The sequence below is a fragment of the Symphalangus syndactylus genome, chromosome 11 (genome assembly GCF_028878055.3).
Source record: "Symphalangus syndactylus isolate Jambi chromosome 11, NHGRI_mSymSyn1-v2.1_pri, whole genome shotgun sequence".
NCBI classification, from domain to species: domain Eukaryota; kingdom Metazoa; phylum Chordata; class Mammalia; order Primates; family Hylobatidae; genus Symphalangus; species Symphalangus syndactylus.
Window position 1 is genome coordinate 125133289 of NC_072433.2, and position 26766 is coordinate 125160054.

General features: G+C 41.2%; 1 long non-coding RNA gene across 1 annotated transcript in view; it reads left to right on the forward strand.

The window, feature by feature from the left end:
* LOC129492835 (uncharacterized) overlaps positions 1–24939 on the forward strand; it is a 46277-nt gene extending 21338 nt beyond the window's left edge. The window contains exons 3-4 of the long non-coding RNA XR_010114339.1: positions 9783–10299; positions 22660–24939. This is a non-coding gene — a long non-coding RNA (uncharacterized lncRNA). The remainder of the gene's footprint in view (positions 1–9782; positions 10300–22659) is intronic.
* The last annotated feature ends 1827 nt before the right edge of the window (positions 24940–26766 follow it).

Here is a 26766-nt window from a genome sequence, read left to right on the forward strand (position 1 = left end):
TGGAAGGGGGAGGAGGGTGAGGATTAAAAAGCTACCTATTGGGTGCTATGCTTATCACCTGAGTGACAACATAATATGTACATCAAACCCAACCACCAGCAGTTTACCTATATAACAAACCTGCACATAAACACCTAAACCTAAAATAAAAGTTAAAACAATCATAAATAAATACATAAAAGGCAAAAAAAAAAAAAAGAAGTGAAAAGAGCCATTATCGAAGAAGAAGAAGAAAGAGGAGGAGGAGAAGGAGATTGTATTTGGAAATATTCTCATGGAAAGAGATGAGACTTGCTTCTTACCTCCACCCTTATATCCTATTCTTCCTAGGGACTCTATCACCTTATCCATTTCTTCTTTGTCAATCCAAATTCCAGCCACCAAAAGCAAATCGCCTCACTTCCTTTCTAACAATTTTTCTGATCATCTCAAGGAGAATCGTTGGAATATGTCTTCTCGTTCTTTCTGAGTTCCTCATTTTCATTCATTCATTCAGTCAATCAGTCAGTCTGTCAGCAAATACTGAGTGCCCAATAGATGCTGACCATTGTGCTAGGTCTACAGCACTGAATCAGTGTTTGCTCATTCAGTCACCCATTGACTTCTTATTCCAACAGGCATCCTTAAAAGTGATTTTTAGATGAGGAGAATCTAATATATGCAAGATCACAGTGCAGCATAGACAACAACTGTATATGCTAAACCTAGATTCACAGAGTATTGGTATAAACTCATGACATAAGAGAAGACCCAAGGCCAAAGAAACTTCAGTTAATAGAAGAGAGTAGAAAGGGCATTTTGCATGTACTGGAGGAGCTAGGATACTCTAACTGGTTCAGCTATTTGTTTAGAAAAGAAAACATGAAAGAGAGTGTGTAATGCAGTAATAGTTTGTTAGCACAATATCAGGACAGGTAGACTAAGCCAGTCCAGATGCCTTCTGGAACTGGAGAGGGGAGCTTTTAGGAGTGCCTAAAGGCCTTTATGGCAGACATTAAGTTTCAGAAAGAGAAAACATTTCACCATTTTAGTACTTATTCCAAAGAAATACCATATAGCCAAATAATTTTGGAGGCCATTTAAACGAGGAGGACTGCTCCAATATGATGGTATCCACAGAAGACAGGTCTGAAAGTAAATAAAAGATGGTAGAATCAATGAAGTCATTTAAAAAGAGCAAAAGGAGAAGAAAAAAATAGGGCACTTGGCAGAAATAGAAATACAGGGGCACTAATAAAGTATTTGGATTCAGTGGGAGCAGATGAGACAGGTCTCTGGTTGGAGAATTAGATTTGAAGAGGAGTAACGAGAAAGGGAGATGATAAGATAGACTTATATCAGGTGGGTAGTTGTATGGAGACACCAAGAGAAGGATGCTGGTTAGAGGTTGAGTGTTGGGAGGGTGGAAGCTGAATCAAGGGCAGTGAATGAGAGTATGTATTAGTTCCAAGGCTATTAAAATAACAGTTTCCATGCCATTTCCTCCACCACTACCATCACCACTGTCATCACCACCACAATAACAACTATCACCATCGTCATCGCCACCATTATCATCACCACCATCACTGCCATAAGTATTACTACCACCATCACCATCACCACGACCACCACTATTAACATCACTAGCATCATTGCCACCACTATCACCATCACCATTACTACCACAATCACCATCATGCTCACTATCATCATTGCCACAACTACTATTTCTACTACCATCAGCATCACCACCATCACTACCACTACCACTATCACCATCGTTACTACCACCATCACCACCACCACAACCACTGTCATGCTCACCAGCACCATTGCACACCTACTCTTATAACCATCACCATCCCCACCATCACAGCCACCATCATCACCACCATCATTGCCACAACTATTACAGCCACCATCACCATCACTACCACCGTCATCATTATCACCACCATTATCACTACTACCAGCACCATCACCATCACTACCACCACCACCATCATCAACATCATCATTGCCACGACTACTATTACTACCACCATCACCATCACCATGACCACTATTGCCATCGTCAGTATTATCACCATCATCACCATTAGCACTACCACCCCCAAATTATTGCTCCTTTGCAGACGGAGACAATTGTACTTCTTTCTTTCTGATTTGAACGCCTTTTATTTCTTTCTCCTGTGTAACTGTTCTGGCTACGAACTCCAGTACTACACTGAATAGCAGTGGTGACCATGGGCATCTTTATCTTGTCCTGATCTTAGAGGGGAAAAGCTTCTAGCTTTGCACCATTGAACGTGATGCTAGGTGTGGCTTGTCATATATGGCCTTTATTATGTTGACATGCATTGCTGTTGCACCTGATTTGGTGAGAGCTTTTGTCATGAAAGGAGATGATCTTTGAATGGCTGCTATTTTCGTGGACTCTTTGGCCCTCTCTGGGTGCAGCTTAAGTCTTCAGTAAGGACTCTAATGAGTAAATTCTATACATCTTGACATTCTTGTCTGAAAAACGAAAGTTCTGCAAACCAAGTGGCTCCAGTAATCTGTTTGTTATCATTTCTCTTTCCTAGTTAGAATTTATCATTTTTCGTGTGTGTGAAAAGGAGTCTCTTCATCGTTTCTAGGCTATGCTATACTTCTGTTTCCAGAAAATCTGACTTAGAGAGCCTGGGAGATGTGAGAGCATTTGACAGAAATATAAGTTAATGAAAAGAGTATTTAATCTAATTTTTTAGATGGGAACACTGAGACCCAAGAAGTTGAAATGTGTATACCTAACTGCAGTGAATTTTTTAAAAGAGTTTGTATTAAGTGCCTCATGGAGACTTAGAAGACTTACATCTCTTAATGTTTTGAGATTGACCAATCTTAAGTTAGAGTTGTTTCCAAGAAGAGGAAAAAATAAAGAAATGATCAACCTCTCTAGCAGATAGATAGTCACAGCCTTCCTATAACACAATTTAAAGGAATCACAATTTGTAAATGCACAGATTACAAAAGGGCTATTCATGTTATAAACCAAGATGCTGTAGAACTAATTTCAATTAAAGTTTTGCAAGTGAATTTTAAATCACATTGAATTAAGCAAGAATCAATTTACATGCAACTTCTAGCAAAGAAATTACTATGTAGAGTAAAAGACACCTGTTAACTTCACTACCCGAAACCCATTGCCATGATTTTTACCCATGACATTTTCTTAGGACAAAGTGTTAAAAGATTGGCATCTTTGATTTCAAGCTGTTTCCGGGACCCCTTTGAAGAGTAAAGATGTTTTTATAGCTTCAGTTGTGTGTGTGTGTTTGTGTATGTGTGTTGTGTATTTGGCAATAGGAATATTTCAGGAAGAAGCTCTAAGCTGATAGAGTTCAGAAGAGCAGGATGTTCTGAGAGGGTGTTCTTTCTCTCTGAGTCAATAAAAAATCAGGCTATGGTTCTCTCCTTTCATCATCTAGAAAATAAAGAATGTTATTTGTCTTTTAATCTCTTGGAAAGATAAAAAGTGGGTAAAAAGGTAAGGGTTAGGGTCAAGAGACCTGTATTCAAGGTCTATGCTCTGTCACTTACAGGCTAGTTAATCATGAGTGAGTCCCTTAACTTCTCTGAATCTTAGTTTTCTTATCTATGAAATAGGGGTAACACTTGGTGCCATTAGGATTAAGCGAGAATGTACTAATGTTCAAAGAGTATGTGAACGTCGAACATAGTGCCTGACATAAAATTGATACTCAATAAACTAACACAAAATAGACACTCAGTAAACATGTTGAAACATATGGAGATTTATGTGTTCACAGTAATTGGTTTAAGTCTTAAACCCAGGAAAAAATCTGAACTGCAACATGCAATGAGGAGTAAACCTTGTTTGCTAAGTAAATGTTAAGATTTCAAAGAACACTCTCCTCCTCTAAAACCATTTTGCCTTTGAAGAGACTCACATATTTGTCATGGGAGCAAAATGGTTCTTCGTGCCTTAAATCCACTACTCGGAGGTCCCCGGACTGGGGTGCAGTTTCTCCTTGGTAGGATTTTTCTTGCCAAATGAGGCCAGGTAGCGCGTTATCAAAATGACCCATTCTGGTGCTTGGATGATGTCACGCCCCTTGAGAGGAGGGCAAGTAGATATATCAGGCCTCGGGCACCCACAGGTTTGGCTCACTGCTAGGGAATCCAGAGCTCCCACACTGGCTAGACTGGTTCCAGAGAAATAAATCAACTTGAGCAAGCCGTTGGCCAGGGATGAGTCTGGGCAAGAGGTTGACTTTTCTGGCTCCCACCCTCCTTCCAGATTGTCATTTAGAACTAGCTCAGGCATCCTGTCTGTCTGTCCTTTCTGTAAAACCTGCAGCAGATCACCAGAGCCACAGAAAACCACTCACCCTGCCAATGGAGGCCCTCCTGTGAAGATGTCAGGCTTCTCTTTGCTAACACATGGCTTCTGCATCAATTCACCTTCCTCCTCAGTGCTGTGTCACCACCCCAGTGCGTGAATCACTGCCAGGGATCTTTACTTGCAGTTGTTCCTCAATCACCACCCTTCCTATCACCTAATCTAATTCCACACACCCATCAAATACTGCCTTAAACATCCCCCATTCTATTAAGAAGAAGATGTCTTCAGGTCCTGCCTGCACTGACGTTTGGCATCCAAACTCCTATTGTTATGATTCTATCTCTATTCTCGGATAGCTCATCCATAAATTCGGGATAATGATGCCAACATCACTGGATTTTTATGAGAATTAAACCAGATAATTTTGTAAAGAGCTTGTCAGAGTCGATAGACTCCATTGCATTTGACTGTGGAGATGGTATGTAGGAAGTGCCCAACACATAATAGCTGGCAACAAGTACTTTAAAAATAATTGAACCTACTGTCATTGTTGATAGTCTAGGTAATTTGTATCCAAACACATGCATACCTCTGGAGAACAAAGAATTCATCATAAACATTTGTATCCCAAGTACACAGTATGTGCTCTCAATATTTGTCTATCAACTTCTGATAACAACTGGATTTGGATAGTAGCATTTCTTTCTTGCTTTTATACATGAGCGTGTGTCCAGTGTCAACAAAAGCAGTTTAACATGGCCGAATGCTTACTATGTAACCACTCATTTACTTGCCACAGCAATGCTGTGGATTGGATGCTATTTTATCACTCATTTTCAGATGGGTAAACTGAGGATCCAGTTTATATCATGAGTAAACAGTGAAGGCGATGTTCAAACCCAAGCATTCTGGCACCAGAGTTCAAGTTCTTAACCACAATGTTGTCTCTCCATTGCCATAGCATGGCATGGAAACCCTTTCAAGAACTGGTCTCCCCCTGCTGTTTCAGATTATTTTCTTGCCAGCCCTTTGCTCAGTTTTGTTCTTTGCCCCTGTTATATGGAAGCCTTAATGGTTCTCTGGACACAATTCTCCTGTTCATGCTTCAATCAGATTGCCAGAGAAAATATAGCATGCCAAATTAAATTTGAACTTCAGATAAACAGTGAATACTGTTTTAGTATAAGTCATGTCCCAACTATTGCATAACAAATATTTATACTAAAAAAAAACCTCATTGTTTATCTGAAATTCAAACTTAGCTCGGAATTCTGTAATTTGGTTTTCTTTTGTTACTAAACCCGGCAAACTTCTGCTTTTTAGGCCATTGTTCAAAGAGCTCCATCTGCTTGGCAATTTTCTATGCCTTCTCCATCATGCACTATCTTGTTCATCCTTTTAAGTCTAATGCAAAGGTGAGTTCTCTAGTGAGAATGCCTCGAGTGCCTCGCTGCATTATAAAATCCATCACTGGCATTTCCAGTACTACCCAGCCTTATAGACCGAATGCTAAGCTCTCCAAGGCAGGGTCCATGGACTTAGCTCTGAATCTTCAATACCGGGTGAGACATGTGGCATGGAGAAGACATTCAATACTGAGTCATGAATACAGCTATGGAGAATGCTCCCTAATTCTCCCATTCCCTGTCATATATTTCTCCTTTATCTTTGAAATTCTTTGAAATACACCAAAAATTCTGCATAGAAATTGCTTCTCTCTATGTATTTTTATTTATTTATTTATTTATTCGAGACAGGGTCACACTCTGTCGTTCAGGCTGGAGTGCAGCAGTGGGATCATGGCTCACAGCAGCTTCAAACTCCTGAGCTCAAAGTGTCCTTCTGCCTCAGCCTCCTGAGTAGCTGGGACTATAGTAGTGTACCACCATGTCCAGCTGATTAAAAAAAATTGTAGAGGCTGGGTCTCACTATGCTGCCCAGACTGGTCTTGAACTCCTGGGCTCAAGCGGTTCTCCTGCCTCGGCCTACTAAAGTGTTAAGATCACAGGTGTGAGCCACTGCTCCCAGCCGAGAGTGTTTCTCTGTCTCATTTTGAGTAAAAGATATCCGGCCATTGTAAGATGTCTGAACCATATTAACCTTTGTGTTAATCTCCTAGGGCTGCCATAACAAATTACCACAAATGAGGTGGCTTAAAACAGCAGGAATTTATTCTCTCACAGCTTAGAGGCTAGAAGTCTGAAATCAAGGTGCCGGCAGGGCCACAGTCTCACTGAGGACTTTAGAGGAGGGTCTGATTCCTGCCTTTCTCTTAGCTTCTGGTGGTTGCTAACAATCTTTGGCTTTCCTTGGCTTCTAGACACATTGCTCCAACCTCTGCCTCTATTGTCACGTGGTGTTCACATATGTCCTTCTGTCCTCTTCTTTCCGTACGTGTCCGTATCTCTCATGACATTTGCCTCTGTGTGTGTGTGTCTCTTCTCCTTTTCTTATAAGGACACCAGCCACGTTGGGTTGAGGGCCCATCTTATTCCAGTACAGTCTTATCTTAACTAGGGTCATAATTATATCTGCGAAGACCCTATTTCCAAATAAGTTCACATTCACAGGTATTAGTGATTAGGACTTCAACACATATTTTGAGTGAGACAGTTCAACTCACAACAACCCTGGACAAGTGACTTCTCCACTCCAGGCCTCCATTCCTGCATCTGTAAAATGGGCATAATCTTGCCTACCTTGCTGAAGTCAGGGATTGACTGAGATCATGCATAGTGCTTCCTGCGTTGGAGGGCTGTGCCTATGACTTATCTTCCTCTTTCTTTCTAGCTGTTTGCAGCATGAAAGCATGAAATATTGACAATAAAGGAAGTTCCAGCAGGTAGAATTTTGGCTCACAGAGGCCAAACAGAAGCACAACGTTCTATGTGTTCTTTCAGAGCTCGCTTCCTTCCAGCTGGAGGACTTTTCTATGTAGTGTAATCCTCTGCTTAACTTACTCCCATCTATGTAGGACGTAGGGGCTGGGCATGTGAACTGACTTTAATAAAGGTTTCGGGTGATTCTAGGACACCAGGCGGAGATGTGTGTCTTTGGCTGTTTACCCCTGTCATGAGTGGTTACTTTTTCATGGTCAAAACAAATAAATACATAAAAAGTGCCTAAAACCTATAGGGAATCAAGTTTCCAAACTCTGTTCTTGTGGCTGACTTCTGAATCATAGTGTTATAATTAAAAAAAGAAAACACGAAATTGCACTTGGCCATGAAACATAAATTGTACCTTTCTAAAGGTCAAATACTAGTTGTGATTAACCAGACGAGTCACACTTTATCCTGGTTAAAACAATACTGAATTTTAAGACTACTTATAGGATTCCACACCCCACCCCCATCCGACCCTCTTTCTTGCAGAAGTTTACAGTTGGAATCTTATTTGAAGTGGAGTTTTATTTTCATTTGTATTTTTTTTTTCAATTTGTGAGATGATTTCCATTGCTTTGGCAATTTGCACTTGAATGATGCTATATAGCATTATCAGGGTGCCAACAGCTGCTCTGGCATAAACAAACGGTGATGCATTGAGCTGGCACATCCGTATGGTTTGGAAAATAAAATGAAACAAAATAAAAACATTTGTTGTCATTTGTGGAGTTTTGAACACAACCAGCTTCAGCACAACTTTAATGCCTCTCATGGCTTTCTTTAAAAAATAAATAAATAATTTTAAATGAGAACATTTTGTTTCGCTAGGAAGAGTGGTTTACTGTGTGGATGGGGAGAGAAGCGTCGGTTTCTAGCAGCTGTTGCTCATCTTTGGCCCGGGGTCTCGTGATGGGTCTGCTGTTGGCTAAAGCCCAATGTTGAATCAGTGGAGCTAATGGAATCTCCATCTGCTTATCATCTCAGACACTGCAGAGCATTGGCCCTTAGAAAATCCTGGCTGTCTAACCCCCCTTCTCCCCCATCCCTTCCCTACCACTCCAGGAAATTCTATGGAGGGCTGCTATGGAGGCAACAACACCTAAAAATTTAACATTGGTTCTTTCTTCTAGAAAGCTAAGCTCAGGATCAGGTTTGGTATGAGAAGACCTTATGCTTGTAGGTGGTAGTAATAACAATGCCAGCCGCTAATAATTATGGCAATCGGTGGTGACAATTTAAAGCACTGTTTAATTTACAAAGCACCTGGGAATATGTAGCCTCATTTTGGGGGTCTCTGGTGTCGATCACTATTCCTATTCCACTTCCTAAAGATGTGATGTTGGCGCTTCCCACTTCTTAAAGGTGTAACCGCTCCCATTTCATACGTATAAAATGGGAACTGGGAATTCTACCCCGAGGATTTATCTATGACTCTTTTTTGGTGACTGGCAATATGAACGAAAATCAGACACACACTTAGACATCTTCAACACCTACAAAGTCATAAAAAATGCCTTTACTTTTTGTGACAGAACTTTAGTTCATTGTGGCCACATTGCGTCTTTCAACTGATCGGAAGTTCCACTGGACAGTTTTACATGCCTTCATGCCATTTCTTAAAAATGAAAAATAAATGAATAATTATATAATAAATACAGATTTTAAAGGGGACGGTATCTAAACTCCATGTAGGCAGCGAACTAATCTGTCTTTTTCATCCTGTATTCCTAGTGCCCGGGAGAGGGCTGGCACTAACTGTTTCTGGACAAGTCAATTGACTTCTCTGAGCTTCAGCTTTTACATGTATAAAATGGGGACTGGATTTCCTATTCCAGAGGGCTGGCATATAATAAGGGCTCAATATATATGAATTAAATGAATGAATAAATAGATATATACTCTAGGGGTAGGAAGTGGATAACTGTAGATGTTAGGCAGAAGTGTGCTGATAAATTAGCTTAGTCCTGATTGGTAATCATGGCTGATTTCATGCTGCCGTGAAGAGGTTACTGAATGCTGAGTTGGGAAGAGATCTTTCCAATCAGCTCCTGTGACCTGGGGCACTCGTGCTCCAGCACACCTTTGACTTGGGTGGTAAAATAGTTGCAAATCCCTGTTCCACTTCCTGTTTGTTTTGGAGAAGTTTCTCCCTCAGGCAGAAAGGTTTGGGGACTTCCAGATTGCTTGAGTTTACACAATTCTAATTCTCTGGACAATATGAGACCATTTTTCTTTCTTTTGGCAGAGAAGAGAGAAGTGTATGAGTTGCCAGATAGCGGATGTAGATGGAAGAGCTGGTAGGCCCATTGGTTGACCATTGGTTGGGACCATCTTACACAGAAAGTTCATCCTCTTGCCCTTTCCCACTGTGTTAATATGGGAACGCTCCTTCTCTTCTCTTTTATGCCTGTAGTGATTAACCTGGGCATTTTTAAGTAGGCTGAGCCAGGAAGCACCTTTGCAATTCCTGCTATTTCATAGCCTTTGCAAAAGTCCTAGGTTTTTGTTTTCTTCCCAAGATTCATTTCCTACCAGTTACATCTACTATTTCCCATCCTCTCTGGCAGAATTGCAAGGAGTGGCATCAGCACATCTTTGTACAGTAGGCGAATATATTTGGAATGCTTATTTCTGAGAGCTGTTGAAGACGACTAACAATTTTACACCACGCAGAAGGACTGACAATAAATTTAGGAGTGGCAAATGAAACCACTGTTCTGTTTCCCTCTCGGTAAATAAATAACTGCAAAACCTGTACTCCAATACCAGAGCGTCAAATCCATGGCGCTCTGTTGATTAACACCAAAAACGTCTTTGTGAAGACGATACATTTAGAAGAGTCCTAAGGCTCGCAACAGAAGCTGACACTGAAGGTTTATTTTAATGCAGCACAAATCAGAGTGAACGATGTGAAAAGAGTTCTGTTTCTCCTGGAAGGATGCCACTTGTTTCTACTCCTGGGGAAATGTCTTCCAAGCTCTTTAGCAAATCTGCAAGCTGAACCAACTCAACTGTGGCTGCCTTGCCCACCTGAAGACCTCAGGATCCACCAGCAGCCCAAGACATCTCGGAAGCTGGTGCAAGGTCAGTACCAGAAATCATGTTTTTGAGTGATTTGCAATGTAATGCAAAACTCAATGGAATGAGGAGTTTTTTTTTGTGGCCTCGTATTTTCTTTCACACCACTGAATGCCAGTGTTTATGTTGGGGCATGCTTAGAGATGGAAATTTGGAAGGAAAGTCCACCACAGCATTTATGCCAATTGGGGATCCAGCAATAATATCTATTTAACAACACCAACAGCAAGCAGATGAATGTATATTGACCACATTAGAAGTAAAACGAGAAAGATGTTACAATGATATGGAGGAGAAGGAGAGAAAAAGACAAGGAGAGAGAGAGGGAGCAAGAGGGGAAAGAGAAAAAAATGGATGGATTGAAAAACTTTGCTATCCTTTGTAACAACATGTTTGCACCTGCTGTTCCCTTATCTTAGAATGCCATTCCACCCTTTCTTCACCTGGTGAACTCCAACTCAACGTGTGACCTCACCTTAATGTTATTTCCTCAGGGAAATCTTCCATAAGCCACAAGACTGGGTCAGGTCCCCATATTATGTGGTCTCATGAAACTCTTTTTTTTTTTTTTTTTTTTGTAGCACACGTCATGGTCATGATGTAATGATTATAATTATGTAACCTGGTCTATGTGATTATCTGTTACATGCTAGTCTTCCTCGAGGATCAAAAGTTCTGAATTAGTAAGATTCCAAAAGCCTAGTGCTGCCCTTAGCTCTGAATAGGGCCTTCAAGCCACCCATTGCATAGGGGAATGATGAATGAATGGATGTTGAAGAGAACTGCGTTTTATTATCTGAGCCTTGCTGGTTTGGCATAGTCCTGTCCACATGCACATACCACAGGAGCTCAGTCCCCGTAGCTTTTCAGTGCCATTGCTCAGGTCCCAACAGGTTCACTGATTTGCCAAGAAGAAGCACCAATGGGTCAGAGGCAGAGCGTGAACGGAATTCAGTCTCCCAACGCCAGGGTCACTCCCTCACCTCCCACTCCTCAGTAGACAGGTCTCTCTGCAGAAGGGGAAGGGGGGGGTCGAGGGTTTAGAGAAAGCACAGTGAAAAGGCAGGAAGAGTAATCATGACAGAAGAGATTTACTCTGGCCTTCTTCTCCTTTCTTTTTGCATTAAGGACAAGTGTCGCCTGCACACGTCAGCACAAATGGGAACGTGATGAGGTACCGCTTTTTCCAGGGCTGTGACCAGCTCCTCAGGGCAGCAGGCGAAGCTGTCCCTCTGAGTTAGCCTTTGAAGTTTTCCTCAAATCTCTTGCTGCAGGGAAGCCAAGCCAGTCAACGCTAGGCTTCCACTGGGAGCTATATTCCTTCCTTCCTTAATTCATTCCCCAAATATTTTTCAAGCGTCCACCATGTGCCAGGCATTGTGCTAAAAGTGGTTTGTGTAGGCTTGAGTGAGGCCTGCGGGGTGAACAGCTATCCCAGTTTCCCTGGCATGAGAGACTTTCTGTGTGCAAACTAAGACAGCTGGTCGCCATACTTTGGGCGTGAGCTTAGCATGGAGTGTAACTTTCTGTACAGAGTGTAATTCTTAAGAATCACGCCAAGATCACCTTCCTTGCTAAAATGAACATTCTCAGGCTCCAGTCCATACCAGTGGTTCCAAATCCTCAGGCTGGAAACCTATGTTGAATCAATTCCCGTAAGCTATTATTATGCATATTTAAGTTTGAGAACAGCTGAACTAGTTAGTGCTTAAGGGTACGAACTTTAAAGCCACTCAGGCGTGGATTCAAATTCCACTCTCACCGTTAAACATCTATGCACATTTTTACAAATTGCTTAATCAATATGGACTCTAATTTCCTTATTTGTAAAATGGGTCTCATAATACTATTTTCATAGTGTTCTTGAGTGGTGCTGCCTGAAGGTGAAAGAGGCCAGAAGCACCAGAAGCTGAAGGAGGCCAGGGTGGATTCTCCCCTGGAGGCTTCAGTGGGAGCACAGGCTCTTGACACTTTGGTTCCATCTCTTGTTTAAAGGCACCCAGTTTCTCATCATTTGTTACAGCAGCCTGGAAAACTCACACACAAGTGAAGCCCTGACCCACCCCCCAAGTGCCCATCTGAGCACCCCTCGGGGACTCTGAGCAGGAGTGAGTACCCCTTTCATTCAGGCTTGCGTGCCCAGGCCCCATGTAATGTAAGTAATGAGCAGGCTACATATTCTTGAAAAACCTGTAGGCCCAGATGATAGCAATTTTTTTTATTTTTTATTTTTTTTGGAATGCAAAACAACAATAACAGAAAACCAAAACCAAACCTGAACTAGAAATGCAAGACAAAAATGAAGCAAACCAAAGTTGTATAGCTGTTTCTTCCTTCCCCCGAAGGTATGCCCAGCATCTCGTAGGTAGCTTGGTGACATTTCATGGTGATGTTTTACAAGTTGGTTTTGGCAACAGTCACGTCTTTTTTTTTTTTTTGAGATGGAGTCTCACTCTGTCACGCAGGATGGAGTACAGTGGCATGATCTCTGCCCACTGCAACCTCCGCCTCCTGGATTCTCCTGCCTCAGCCTCCCGAGTAGCTGGGATTACAGGCGTGCGCCACCATGCCTGGTTAATTTTTGTATTCTCAGTGGAGACAGGATTTCACTGTGTTGGTCAGTCTGCTCTTGAACACCTGACCTCGTGATCCACCCGCTTCAGCCTCCCAAAGTTCTGGATTACAGGCATGAGGCATCGTGCCTGGCCCCCTTTTTTTTTTCTTATGTAGCTGTGAAGCCTCGGGGCTGCTTCTGGGTTCTTCCTTCTTGATCTAGTACAAATCCCAACCTCTTGGCCATGTTCCTTTCCTCTCCAGGGTCGCCACCAGCAACTCCATGTCTTGCAGCCCCTCTCCCCTTCAGTCTGGCTGCCACCTTCTTCATTGCCCTGCAAAAAAATAATGGAGTTTCACCATTTAAAGGGTTTCAGTGCAGCTTGCTATGGGAACACTGGAGAGTAACACAAATGGCCAATTGTCCTAATAGCTACCATGGATTGGATGGATGCTAACAACAGGCTCAGGGCTCTCCATCTGTTGCCTCCTTTTAACCACATGAGAATCAAACAAGTAGGTGCTGCTGGTGTTACTGTATTTTTCTCATTTTAAAGGTCAGGATGGCGGGGGTTGAGGAGGTTAAGGAAGTTGTTAGAGGTTACACAGAAGTTAAGAAAGGAAAAAGGACTTTGAAACTTATTGTTCCAACTTTTGAACCACGGTCAGTGACCAAGGTCCTGCTTAGAACTTTCTCAAGGTCGCAGCTGGCCTTCTACCTGGAGTTTTGACTTCCTTTCTGAGATAGCAACTTGAATGGCAGTCACAATAAAGTTCAGAACTTCTCTTTCATATTTTAAGCATTCATTTATTTTTAAAATTTAATTTACAAATGCTAATTGTATGTATGTATAAGGTATGATATGATATTTTGATATGGCTACCTTGTGAAATAATTAAATGAGTCTCATTACCAAGTCTGGCACCTCACATATGTATTTTTTTGTTTGGTAAAACATTGAAAATCTATCCTTTTAGCAATTTTGAAACATACAATGCATTTTTAAAAATTATAGTCACCATTCTGTGCAGTAGATCACTAAAGCTTATTCCTCTTCTCGAACTGAAACTTTGTACCCATTGATCAATATCTCCCTTTTCCCCACCCACACCCCTACCCAGTCTCTGGTCACCAACATTCTACTCTCTGCTTCTTTGGACTCAATTTTCTTAGATTCCACATACAAGTGGGATTATGCAGTATTTGTCTTTCTTTACCTAGCTTATTTCACTTAGCATAGTATCCTCCAAGTTCATCCATGTTATTGCAAATTACAGAATTTGTTGTTTCTAAAAGGCTGATAGTATTCCTTTGTTTATATAGACCACATTTCTTTTATCCATTTATTTGTTGATGGGCACTTAGGTTGATTCCATGTCTCAGCTAATGTGAATAATGCTGCAATGAACGTTAATGTGCAGCTATCTCTTTGATATACTGATTTCAATTCCTTTGGGATATACCCAGAAGTGGGATCTCTTTTATTTTTGAGTGTGATTTAACTCCAGCCTCTTGGTTCTTTCTCTGAAAATCAGTGTGAACTAATTATTGCCAGATAGAATCTATTCAGCAGGACTTTTGTTTGGGAGGCATCTCTAAGGACTTGCAAATTAGGAGAAAATGTTTTTCTCAACATCTGCAACAACACAAGCCATTTTCTCGGCCAGCATTTCCTAGAAGTCATTCCAGGTAATAGGTGTTCTTTGGACAAAAAAATGTTTTCATGAGCAAAGGCTTGTAGGAAATCCTGCCATGAAGGTTTTGTAACTCCTGGACCTCAGAGCCTTTTGTTTGCTGATGTAGTTTGAGGATCTCTAAAAAGATGCTATGATAGGCATCCATTATCTTTTCACGAAAGGTAGCTACATTTGGGCTTCCACAGCGCAACTTTGGGGACACATTACTTTGGTTTCTTGCTTGCAATTAGCATTTTCTTCTCTGTGACTTAGGGAGGTGTGTCCATATCTTTCCTGAGAGTTTATTTTCCAAGCCCGATCTATGTAAATATCAAATCACTTACAAGGCATGGCAGGCCTTCCCGATGATGAAATTGTCATGACTTCATCGTTCCTATAATCACCCAAATGATTTCTGAAGTATGGGCCTTTAGCTGCTGAAAAATAGGAAACAGAATCAAGTCTGGCCCTATCTTGAAATGTATGTGACAGCTCATGCCCAGTTTAAGTGACAAGAAATGTGTTGAGCTAAAAATATTCTAAGCAGATGTGAATCTGGGACATGTGACTGCAACACACCCCTGCCTGCCATTTTTTCGACTTCTAGTGTCTCTCAATGCACAGTTGCTACAATCTCAGGCCACAATAGCACCCTCTGTGTACATGCAACTTGTTTCTGTGAGTGCATGTCTGAGGTCCCTGGAGATGGCTTGGTGGAGAATATCCCTACACCAGCCAGCCACTGTGGCTCCTAGAAGCCCCAGAGTGGATGGGAATAAATAAATTCCATTGCAGGTTAGGCATAAGTTTCTCTCATGCAAATGCTTGTGCATTTGTTTTTTTCCTCCAGTCTTCCATACCATTACCAAGAGCTTGATTCTATCCTCTGGCTGGAAGACACACTGCTCCCATGATTCTGTAGAAGAAATGGGTTTCAGCTTGGTCCAGGAGAACTTGATGCCCGTGGGTAAAAGTGGAATCTACCCTCCAGGCAAAATGGTGTGGGACTCTCTTGGGGGTTAGAGTCTTGTTTGGAAGCTGAATTATTTTAAGAAGGCTCTTGGCTCACCTGCAGAAGATAAAAGCTAATACCCATCTATCTTTTACAGAATGACAAACAATTACTATACTTTACTGAACACATCTTGTATACTAGGCATAAGAGCCAATTGTAACTACTTTTATTTATTGGGCTCTGTCGTCAAAGCTTTTGGATACTGTCTTAGTGTCAAACCATTATGGTACTTTAGTGCATTGAGATGTGAGCTTGTGTTTCAGTGGTGCCAAGGTAGGGTTTCATATCTCTTCTTTTCATCTTAGGATCTTCCAGGAATCTAAAAATATGTGTGAGATTTCACCTGTAAAAGCTGAGTTATTCTGAATCTACATTTTCCTAAAGGTTTATCTTTGTGTGGTCAGCTTTCTTGGAAAAATCCAGAAGCCACCATGAACTTACAACCCTTCATGAATAAATGTAATATTTCATTTGGAGATTGAGAGCTGATATATAGGACAAGGATAACTGGCCCAATACAGACAAAGTTCCTTTGAGTAAAGCAATCTGATCATCCTTAAGGAGAGCCTCAGTATAGAGCCTAGTCAGAGCCAGTGAAAGTTTAGACTCTCAAAGAGTCAGCCAGGTCCTCTTGGAAAGCCCCTACTTGAGAATCCCGCATGACAGAGTTTAACATCTGGCTCTGTTGCCTGCAAGCTTGACTTCATTCCTATAATCCTCCATTCATCATCTTTAAAGTGGGGATGAATTGTGCCTAGACAGACAGAATAGATGACCATGTGAGGTCATCATGCCACACTGCACATAAGTGCTTAGCATATAGTGAGTACTACACAAAAGGCAGCTTCCATTGCTATTGGTAAGGGTACGACTTGCTGGGAGAATCATCCATCTATCTTCTACATGCTAATTGAGTGCACACCTTTCTTACCTCTGAGTGTTAAAGCTTTGTCAGGAAAAGTGGCAACATCTCAGGCTGAATCAGCCCTATCCAGGACTTGGCTTTCCCTGATCTGGGCCCCAACCTATGAGTCATACAGCCTTCTCCATGTGGACACCACAGCAAATCACTTTTCCCATAATGAACAACCAGACACACTCCATTGTGGTGACGGAAAGTAATTACGAACATAAATGATCTAACCAGACATGAGTTCCACTAAGGTTTAACCCCTGGTTTCCTTTTCTGCACAGCAATCACACACTGTCCTGTGGCAGCCACTAGGGGAAAATCATTGTGGAGAATTATGTGATCCGTCTGCCCACTGAACCACAGGCAGGGGTGCAGGCAGGAGCATGGCACATCTGGCTTTATTTTGGGGTTTGGTGACACCAGGAACATGGATAAATGCCCTACCTTAAGTATAGGCTGTTCCAGATCCAGGAGCAAATATCTTACAGGCCACATTCCCCTTTTTCCCAGCCAGAATGGAGGTTTCCATTCTGACGTGATATGGCCACAATATCATTAGAACTACCAGCACTTATATTTCCCTCACTGTGATCCCTGTAGCTCAAAACACAGCTATCTAGGTTATGGTCTGCACAGGTCAATGTGACTCTAGTAATTCTGTTACTACCTTTGCAATTGCTCTTTATGCTAACACAAACACTGGTATTAATTCTCTCGATACCATGGCTAGGCAACCTTTATTCTTTGCCAAGCACTGAGCTAACCACTTTCACATATATTTTCTCATTTCATCCCTATGAGATTATACTGATATTACTCTCACTTCCTAGATAAATGGACTGAGAGTTGAATGGGGTAAGATGACATGCCCAAGGTCCCGTAGATAGTATACAGCAAAGCCAGAATACCAACCCAGCTCACATGGCTACTGGGTCGAAGCTACATGCAGCATATGAAAACTGTCGTTTGCAGTAACAGGTCCATGTTACCTGGTAGAGGGAAGAGTACAGTGGTGGAGGGAGGCACATGGTAGCCCTCTAGAGAGTGGAAATGTTTTCTATCTTGCTCTCAGGGGTATGTACATGGGTAACCTGTGTCGTTAAGCTGTATACTTCAGATTAGCATACGCCTATGCTAATTCAGGTTTATGTACACCTGGCTATAGGTATATTACTCCTCATTTAAAAAACTAAATACATAATGCCACCTGGACCAGTGGCTCACACCTGTAACCCCAGCACTTTGGGAAGCTGATGCAGGTGAACTGCTTGAGGTCAGGAGTTCAGGATCAGCCTGGCCAACATGGCAAAACCCCATCTCTACTAAAAATATGAAAATTAGCTGGATGTGATGGTGCACACCTGTGATCCCAGCTACTCCGAAGGGTAGCTGAACTGCTTTTGTTAACGTGACACCTAGGAAATCTAACCAAGTCCATTTGTTGTTATTTAAATTGAACCAAGAAGAAGATTGAAGTTATGAATGAAGAAATTAAGCAATTTTGGTATAGCGAGAGTATCCTGACATTTGTTGCCATTATTTATTTATTTATTTATTTATTCACCCAGGCTGGAGTGCAGTGGTGTGATCTCGGCTCACTGCAACCTCTACCTCCCAGGTTCAAGGGATTCTCCTGCCCCAGCCTTTGGAGTAGCTGGGATCACAGGCACGCACCATCACATCCAGCTAATTTTCATATTTTTAGTAGAGATGGGGTTTTGCCATGTTGGCCAGGCTGATCTTGAACTCCTGACCTCAAGTAGTTCACCTGCATCAGCTTCCCAAAGTGCTGGGGTTTCAGGTGTGAGCCACTGGTCCAGGTGCCATTATGTATTTAGTTTTTTAAATGAGGAGTAATATACCTGTAGCCAGGTGTACATAAACTATGCTAATCTGAAGTATACAGCTTAATGAGACAGGTTACCCATGTACATACCCCTGAGAGCAAGATAGAAAACATTTCCACTCTCTAGAGGGCTACCATGTGCCTCCCTCCACCACTGTACTCTTCCCTCTACCACTATTCAAATGTTCATCATCATCGATTTGTTTTGCCTGTCTTTGAATGTTTTATATGTGTGTATATATATAAAACAAAGAGTGTATATATATATATATATATATATATATATACTTAACATATATATGTGTATATATAAGTATATATATATGTGTGTATATATACACATATATATTTAAGTGTATATATGTATATATATACACATATATATGTAAGTATACGTGTATATATATATATACACAGACACACATACATACACACACATTCTTTTTGTCTGCTTTCTTTTTTTTTTTTGAGACGGAGTCTCGCTCTGTCGCCCAGGCTGGAGTGCAGTGGCGCAATCTCGGCTCACTGCAAGATCGGCCTCCAGGGTTCACGCCATCTTTAACTCAACAAAATATCTGTGGGATTCTTCCAGACTAAGTTATACGTGGACAGTACTGTTGTACCAGTAGTTTGTTCTTTTTAATTGCTATATGATATTCCATTGACTGGAGACACTGCATCTATTTATGTTTTGGCCAAGATAAATAAGTCATTTATAAACCATTCTTATGTATGTATTTTTGGACTTATGCAAATATGTGGGCGTATATTCCTATGAATAGAATTGCCTGGTTATAATGCAGTTGTAAGATTCATTTTAATAGAAACTACAAACAGATTTCTAAGGTAGTTTTACCATTTTATATTCTTAGCAGTAATGTATGACGGTTCTTCTCATATCCTTGCCAACACTTGGGATGTCCTGACATTTGTGTTTGATAAGCCCTTTGTACATTCTCTGCTTTATAAAATAAAGCATGAATTGTGTCTTTGAAAAGAATCACACACCCAATCATCCTTTATTTTTATATTTTTGTGAGAAAAAGTTTACGAAAAACGCATACTGGCATTTACAGGTCTGCCCCTGAAATGGGGAATGGAAAAAACAAAACAAAACAAACAAACAAACAAACAAACAATCAAAACAGGCTTTGAAAAAAGGACATTCAAGTCAGGATGGAACTTAGATGAATGGAATTGCTACAGAAAGCCTGCAACCAAAGTTTTATTTCATGCATGCATAATTCTGGGTTTATTGCAGCCCTCAAATCATATTTTATAACAAGACAAGCTTAATGACTGATTCTTTGCCATATACTTAATGAGCTGATGCATATACCCAAAGTTACCCAAGTCATCAGATGGCAAATGTTTTATTTAGCCTAGAACATTAAATATTTGTTGAGCCAGTCCATGGTTTACTCATTTATTCACTCCTTCATTCATTCACAAGAGGAACGTTTATTAAGCATCCACCATGGGCCAGGCACTGTGTTCAGCCTGAGGATATGACACCAAGTAAAACCAGCATATAGGTGCTGCCTAAAAAGACATAATTAAGTCAACACAGGTAATATGGCTTGCTGTGTTCAACAGTAGGGAAACGCAATGTTTCATTATTCATTCATCCATTACGCACCTAACGATTGACACTCACGCCCATATATTGCTCGTGTTCTGTACACCGGGGATGAGAAAGATACCTAGACCCTTCAGCTGCTCCTAAAAGCTTGTAGTCCAGGAAGTGAAGGGAAAGTAGCCTGAATGTTATGGCCAGATGTAGCTGAAGCATGGCACAAGGAATGAGGAGGGTTCAGATAGCAGATACTAGAGTTACACCCCATTTCAAGAGACCCTTTATCAAGAACAACCGGACAGCATGTCTTGGTCCTGGAATCCCTCCCTACATTCTCAAAGGCTTGTCAAGCACAGGGACTTGGCTATGAGTTGATGGAAAGGCAAAGCCATGCTAACCATGCTGTGTGCCAGGGATTGGACTTGCCATATACATTGGTTGCCCTGCTTTTTGGTCTTTTACTCAATCACAGGCATTAAAATTAACATCCATGTCAAAACACATGCTAATGCATTTGCATGTAGAGCACTCTAGAACTCAGGCTTTAAACCCTGGATGCTTTTTATTCCCACGTCTAAAATTTTGTAATTTTGAATGTGTATGAGTTCTCAACTTAGTGTCACTGCAATAGCAAAGGATGGCCAGTCAAAATATTTAGGAAATCTATTTTTGCACTCATGAGAGTGCTGATGGTATGACGATAATGTGTATACTATCAGGTAAGAACTGTGTACGTTCTGACAATCATCCATTCTTATTCTGCTTTACAGATGAATTAACTGAGGTTCAGGGAAGCATTTTGTTGTAAAGTTATCTTGTAGGTAACATGTAGGAGAAGTGCAATTTGAGTTCAGGAGGTCTGACATTCAGAGCTCCAGGGTCTGAAGCCACGAGGCTATTTTACCTTCCTGAGACATAGAGGATCCTTTCAAATGAACCAACCTGTGATTCACATAAAATGTTTCACATACTGCAGGCGATGAGATTATTTACCATATTCTCAGTGATACTTGAAAACTCATAGGCTTAGTTCAGATTTAGGTAAAGTACAAAGGCATATTTCAACTCTGCTATCCTTTAAACCCCTCACATTCCAGAATAATGAGGTTGTCTCTGTTTTGTGTGATGTCAGGATTTCCCTGCTGGGCTGTGTCCACTCTGTTGGAGCTCCTTTGTCCTGGGAATCAAATGACTTAGTCTCTTTACAGAAGTTGGGCATGGAGCCCTGGCTCTCACATGGCCATTGGCCATGCTAAGTCAGACAGCCAGGAGATGTAATCTACATCTCCATCTCTGACAGTGGGAGGGGACTTCTGCACCACAGGTGTTCTCTGAAATGGAGGATAAATACCTTTTAGAAGTATTTTGCTATCGAACACCACCTGCAACCGTGGTATTAAATGTATCATTTCTTTCAAAGGGATACCCATTGTCTTTTTTGTTCAACAGACTGTGTATCTAACACGTGCTACTATGTGAAGAATGCCACAGACTTCTTATAGTTTGGTACCTTCTGCAGAGATTGGTAATACCTCTCAAATGTCAAACTTCCTTAGTTTTTCTCAAAAATGACATGAGGTTATTAAAAATAAACATCTGCTTAGAAATGCTATGAACTTTCAGATGTTAAAATACACATTTTTCCTACTATTTTTCTCACCAATAATTTGAGAACTACCCCCCCACCCCAGGATTAGAAATGGACCCTTTTCAATACTCTCTGACTGTCTTATGATCCGAGTTATAATAAGCAATATGCCATTCAGATACAGCAAGTCCCTAAGTAAAGGACGGGCTCTTTGATGACTTGCAGCCCTTCTCATTCCTCCTCTTTGTGGTGTGTCTATGAGAACTGGCTTCTGGTTGCTGCAACACTGGGAAACAAAATGCAAACCAAACAAATAATCCATTTCCAAGGTTTGCTTACAGAGAGAGAGATCTATTTATGAAACATAAATTGTTCGGTTTCAGGGGAAAATCATGTAACCATTGCAAGGGAAAAAGCATGGAAAGTGCTTTATTTTGCATAAAAATCCCCTTGCTCTATGATTTATGTAGCTGAGAGTTTTAGTCTGGGGGAGCTTGGGTCTTAGTATCCCACCAAAAGAAGATGGAATCTAAAATGCAGAGAGAATTGCCTGTCACAAAAAAAATTGACATTTATTAACCTGGCATGAGGAGGGGTAGTGTGTGTGTGGCAGGGGCAGGGTGGGAGGGGTCAGGGAAAAAAAAAGAAACAAATGTACTTTGCTTGTGGGAGATCTTACAGAATAAAGATGGACCCAAAGCTATGCATCACCACTTAGAGCAGACAAGTCATTCCTGACAATTAATATTTGAGGACTCAGCTGGGTTCTGCTGAACTTACGTAGGGTGTATGGGAAATCAGCATTGATTCAATTTACCAGTTACTTCGATGCTGCAGAGAGCTGCCTTTCTCTCCTCTCTAGTTGAGAATGTTTTATTGCAGTCAGCACCTGTTTATGAAATGCCCTCTGGGAATCTCTCCCACTTAAGAGGTACAGTCTTCTAGGACATCAGGGCTGGAAGGAAACTAACAAGGCTTTCAGCCCAAAAACCTTATCAATGCTTCGATTTTCACCACCACATCCCAGAAAAGAAGCTAGAAAGCTTCTTCAGCACATCCAGGGATGGAAAGATACAAACCTTCCAAGCAGCCTTTTCTGTTTCAGATAACTGCAGTTGTTAAGAAAGTGATCTCTTAACATGGAACTAAAAATTGGGCCTCTTCTAACTTCTGGTTTTGCTCCTTCTTCTACACTCAGGACTACTGATTAAATGAAGCCTTCGATGAAGTGCATGCAGTTTGGAGCTTGATTCATGGGAATTCTCATCACAGACTGAATGTATAACCCAGGGTCTCTGAGTTTTTGGGAATGCACTGTGTAAAAGTATCTACTTGTAACTGTTACACCCTGAGTTGTTGTTGTTGTTTTAGAAACTTCCAAGAAGAAGCTTAGCCTTGGAAAAAACAAAAACTGGTTGAATCCAGAAGTGGAGATGAATTTTGGCCAGCTCTCCTCACTGCCACACTAAAAACCCTGCTCAGAGAAGCGCTTATTCACCATTTTCTATTCATGCAATGTGTGTAGAAGCATGATCTACAATAGCATGCGTGCTGCCTTTACCCTATCTCTGCATACAATGACTCAGTTAACCTGCTGAATAAAAGCCCTGTTTTCACCTTTGCTAGGGGAGGTGCTGCTTTGGGAACGTTCCCAGTGTCCTCTAAACTTTTTGCAAGTAATAGAATACACTTGTTAAATCCTACTTGGTTGTGGTCATTATAGTGTCACCTGCCAAGCAATCAATCCCACCCAGGGTTAACAAATGCGGAATAACAAATGTCAGGTTTTAGGCAAGTTACTTACTCACTCAAAATATGAAGATATAAGTTACCATCAGTTGTCAATCATGGTGGGCTTTGTTCTGCTGCAGTAACAGACAATCGCAACTGTTAGTAGCTCTAAATGACCAATTTAAATAACACCTCATCTTTATAGTTTTGATAGCGATAGGAGGCAGCCAAATGCCTAGGCAGATAGGGGCAGCTTCCCCGTGAAACTCCATCTCCAAGCCAAAGACAGTTTACAGCCTGAAAGCCAAGCTCCAACTTAAATCCTCAGACTGGATTGAGAACTTGTCTTCCTGTCTGGTGTGCTTTTCTCTGATTGGAGCCCACCATTCACCTATTTCATATACATCTAACCTTTTCTAATTTGTTTTCTATACTGTCATGCCCACCTTTGAGTGGTCTTTGCTTTAACCTTTTCTGCGTATACACAAACCGATCAGCATGCATCCCCCATTCTGAGTCCATGAAAGGCTCTGGATCTAGCCACACAGGGGAACTTTCCCATCTTCAGGTAGGGGGGCCAGCCCCAACATGTCCCCTCTCCACCAAAAGCTCTTTTTGTTGTTCAGTAAAATTCTTCTCTGCCTTCCTCACCTTTCAATGTCCAGCTTATCCTCATTCTTCTTGGGTGTGGTACAAGAGCACAGGAACCACTGAAGGTGGGTACAAGTTATAACACAGGCAATTGGGGGCATGCCAGCACTAGCTGAGTGAGGCCTAGGTCGAGGATTACTGTCAAGGGATCCCTGGCTTGCAAAGTGACGAAGAAGAAAAGTCTTAAATTAGTTTGGCTAGGGTGAGGCCCTGACCTCTGTTACCTTCACTTAGCCATCTCGCTAATGGTGACTCTGTATTGATAGGCACTTCACCCAGAAATTGTGCAGTCACATTTCCTGACCAAAGAAAGTTACTCAGCTATGCCTGATTTTAAACTGCAATCCTAACATGACGCAGAAGGTGAAGAGCCAGAAATATTTGATGACTATACTGAGTCCACTTTCCCTCACAGGCTTGTTTTGCAGGGTTAATGATTTAAGCCATGTGATGTATGGTTCACAGAGTACCTGGAACCTGCCAAGTATTCTTCCGCCAGGAGTTGGTAGATCCTTGAGGGCACTCTCTGGTTTAGACATTCTTAGCTCCTTCCACTGTTCCTCATGCTACATTATCTTAAATCTTTTCATTTTTACCATCCTGGTTCGTCTCCTCTAAAAATTCTACCCAAATGTCCCTATTAATCCGTGATCCACCAGAAACAAACAATCTTGCAGCTGAATACAGAACCCAAGAGAACAAAATGATCTCCTTCCTTCTTCTAGATAATGCATCCAAAAATCTGACTTTTTTTTTCTTTTCTGGCAATCAGAGTGCACTGTTGAATTTACTGTCAATTAAACATTCTCCCTCTCTTCTATGTATTTTTCTGTATTTAGACATTTTTCTCCAATCCCATACTTGTGTCATTAGCTTTTCAGTCACAAATAAAAGAAGTTTCACATTGTTCCTTATTAAAGAGCATCTGTTTGACTTGGCCCATTCTTCCCACCAGTTATAATTCAGACCAAGGTTGTTATCATCCAACGTCCAAACAAACACTATGGAATGGGAGAGGTATGAAAGCATTCATCCCAACAAACAATGGTATCACCATTTTGGAAGGCATCTTTTTTATTTCATTTTTTAACAGCTGAATTAATATATAATTGATGTACAATAAACTGAATATATTTAAAGGGTACAATTTTTATATGTGGACTTTTGAATACACCCGTGGAACCGTGACCAAAATTAAGACCATGAACATATCTGTCACTCCCAAAAGTTTCCTTGTGTTCCTTTCTGATCCTTCCTTCTTGCCTAGGAGACATTTTTTGTTATTTATTTATTATTTTTTTTAAAGACTCTCTCTCTGTCTCCCAGGCTGGAGTGCAGTGGCGTGATTTTGGCTCACTGCAACCTCTGCCTCCCGGTTTCAAGCGATTCTCCTGCCTCAGCCTCCTGAGTAGCTGGGACTACAAGTGCGTGCCACCACACCCAGTTAATTTTTGTATTTTTAGTAGAGACGGGGTTTCACCATGTTGGCTAGGATGGTCTTGATCTCTTGACCTCATGATCCACCCACCTTGGCCTCCCAAAGTGCTGGGATTACAGGCGTGAGCCACTGCACCTGGGCTAGGAAACATTTTTAAATCACTCTTTCTATTCTAATGACATATGTAGCAACTAGCACAGTGCTGAGCACAAAATAGATGATTTATACATATTTGTTGGAGTTCTAAAGAAGTGTCCAGAATATCTGAATGCTTGTCATGTCCATATAACAATGCCCCAAGGTTGGTCCTTATGCAGAAGGTGCCATTTGATGGCCTGCATCTCACCCATTAGAACACAGATGATTACACAAGGGCAGAGCCCCTCATCCCAAGGTGCCCAAGCTATGGACAAGCCAGTGGCATATGGGATGACCTGGTATAGGGCTTGGTCCAGAGGAGAAAGCAATATCCAATTGAACCACTCCAATCCTTCTTTGGGGAAATGGATGTCATCATTCTTCTAATGCAGAAGTGGAGACATGTTGTATCAACTTACAGACCTTTCATCATATCTAAGATATATACATTCAGGTCATTCCAAAGTATTTACTGAGCACTTACTATATATTGGGTACTATTCCAGGTGCTAGGCATTTAGCAGTGAAAAAAAACCTGCTGGAAGCCCAAGGGAAAAGTCTATTAATGTAGATGGAGAGTAAGATGATGCAGAGGTGGACAGAGAAGGGGGGAAAATACGTAAAAATTAAAGGGCGGGAAAGTCATGATCATTTGGGGGAACTCCAGAAGTGACTATCACCCTCTCAGCCTTATTGCCCTGGTATATTTTTGCTTTTCTTTTCTTTAGGCAAAGAGAGTGTTATCTGACATCCTCTTTTCCACTTCAACTCTTCCTACCCATGCAGCAATAGGAACACATGTTCTAACGTGTCTGGAAAACGAACTCTCATCAATTAATTACTAACTGTTCTCTGGAGCTCTGGGGGTGGTGCCTGGGACACAGAAGGCATGATCTTGAAATAAGGGTGTATCACTGTTTCTTTTGCATTGCTGAAGGTAAGGGCACTAACCTGCTGTCACAGCAGTGGACTGACCTCACAGAAGGACTGTCTGCTTAGTGGGAGAGCAAAGGGAAAATGATTTGAAGAAATCCAAATTCTATCGACCCATACTGTACAAGCCTTGCATTATTCAGCTTTAAGAACTAATGTATAATGTGTGCTATTACCATCAAACTTCTGTTGCAAATAATTCATGCTTGGAACTCTTAAAAGATATATTGTTAACATTATCACAGCAGAATCAGACTGGATGAATTCTTGGAATTTGATGAAAATGATCACTGTAGTATTTGAGATTCTCTTTAAGTGTTTAAGTATATAAATCTCAGCAAGAGACTAACATAATAAGGCAAAATTTGGCTCAAAATTTACAAAAAACTGGTCACTGGGTTAATTATCTAATGG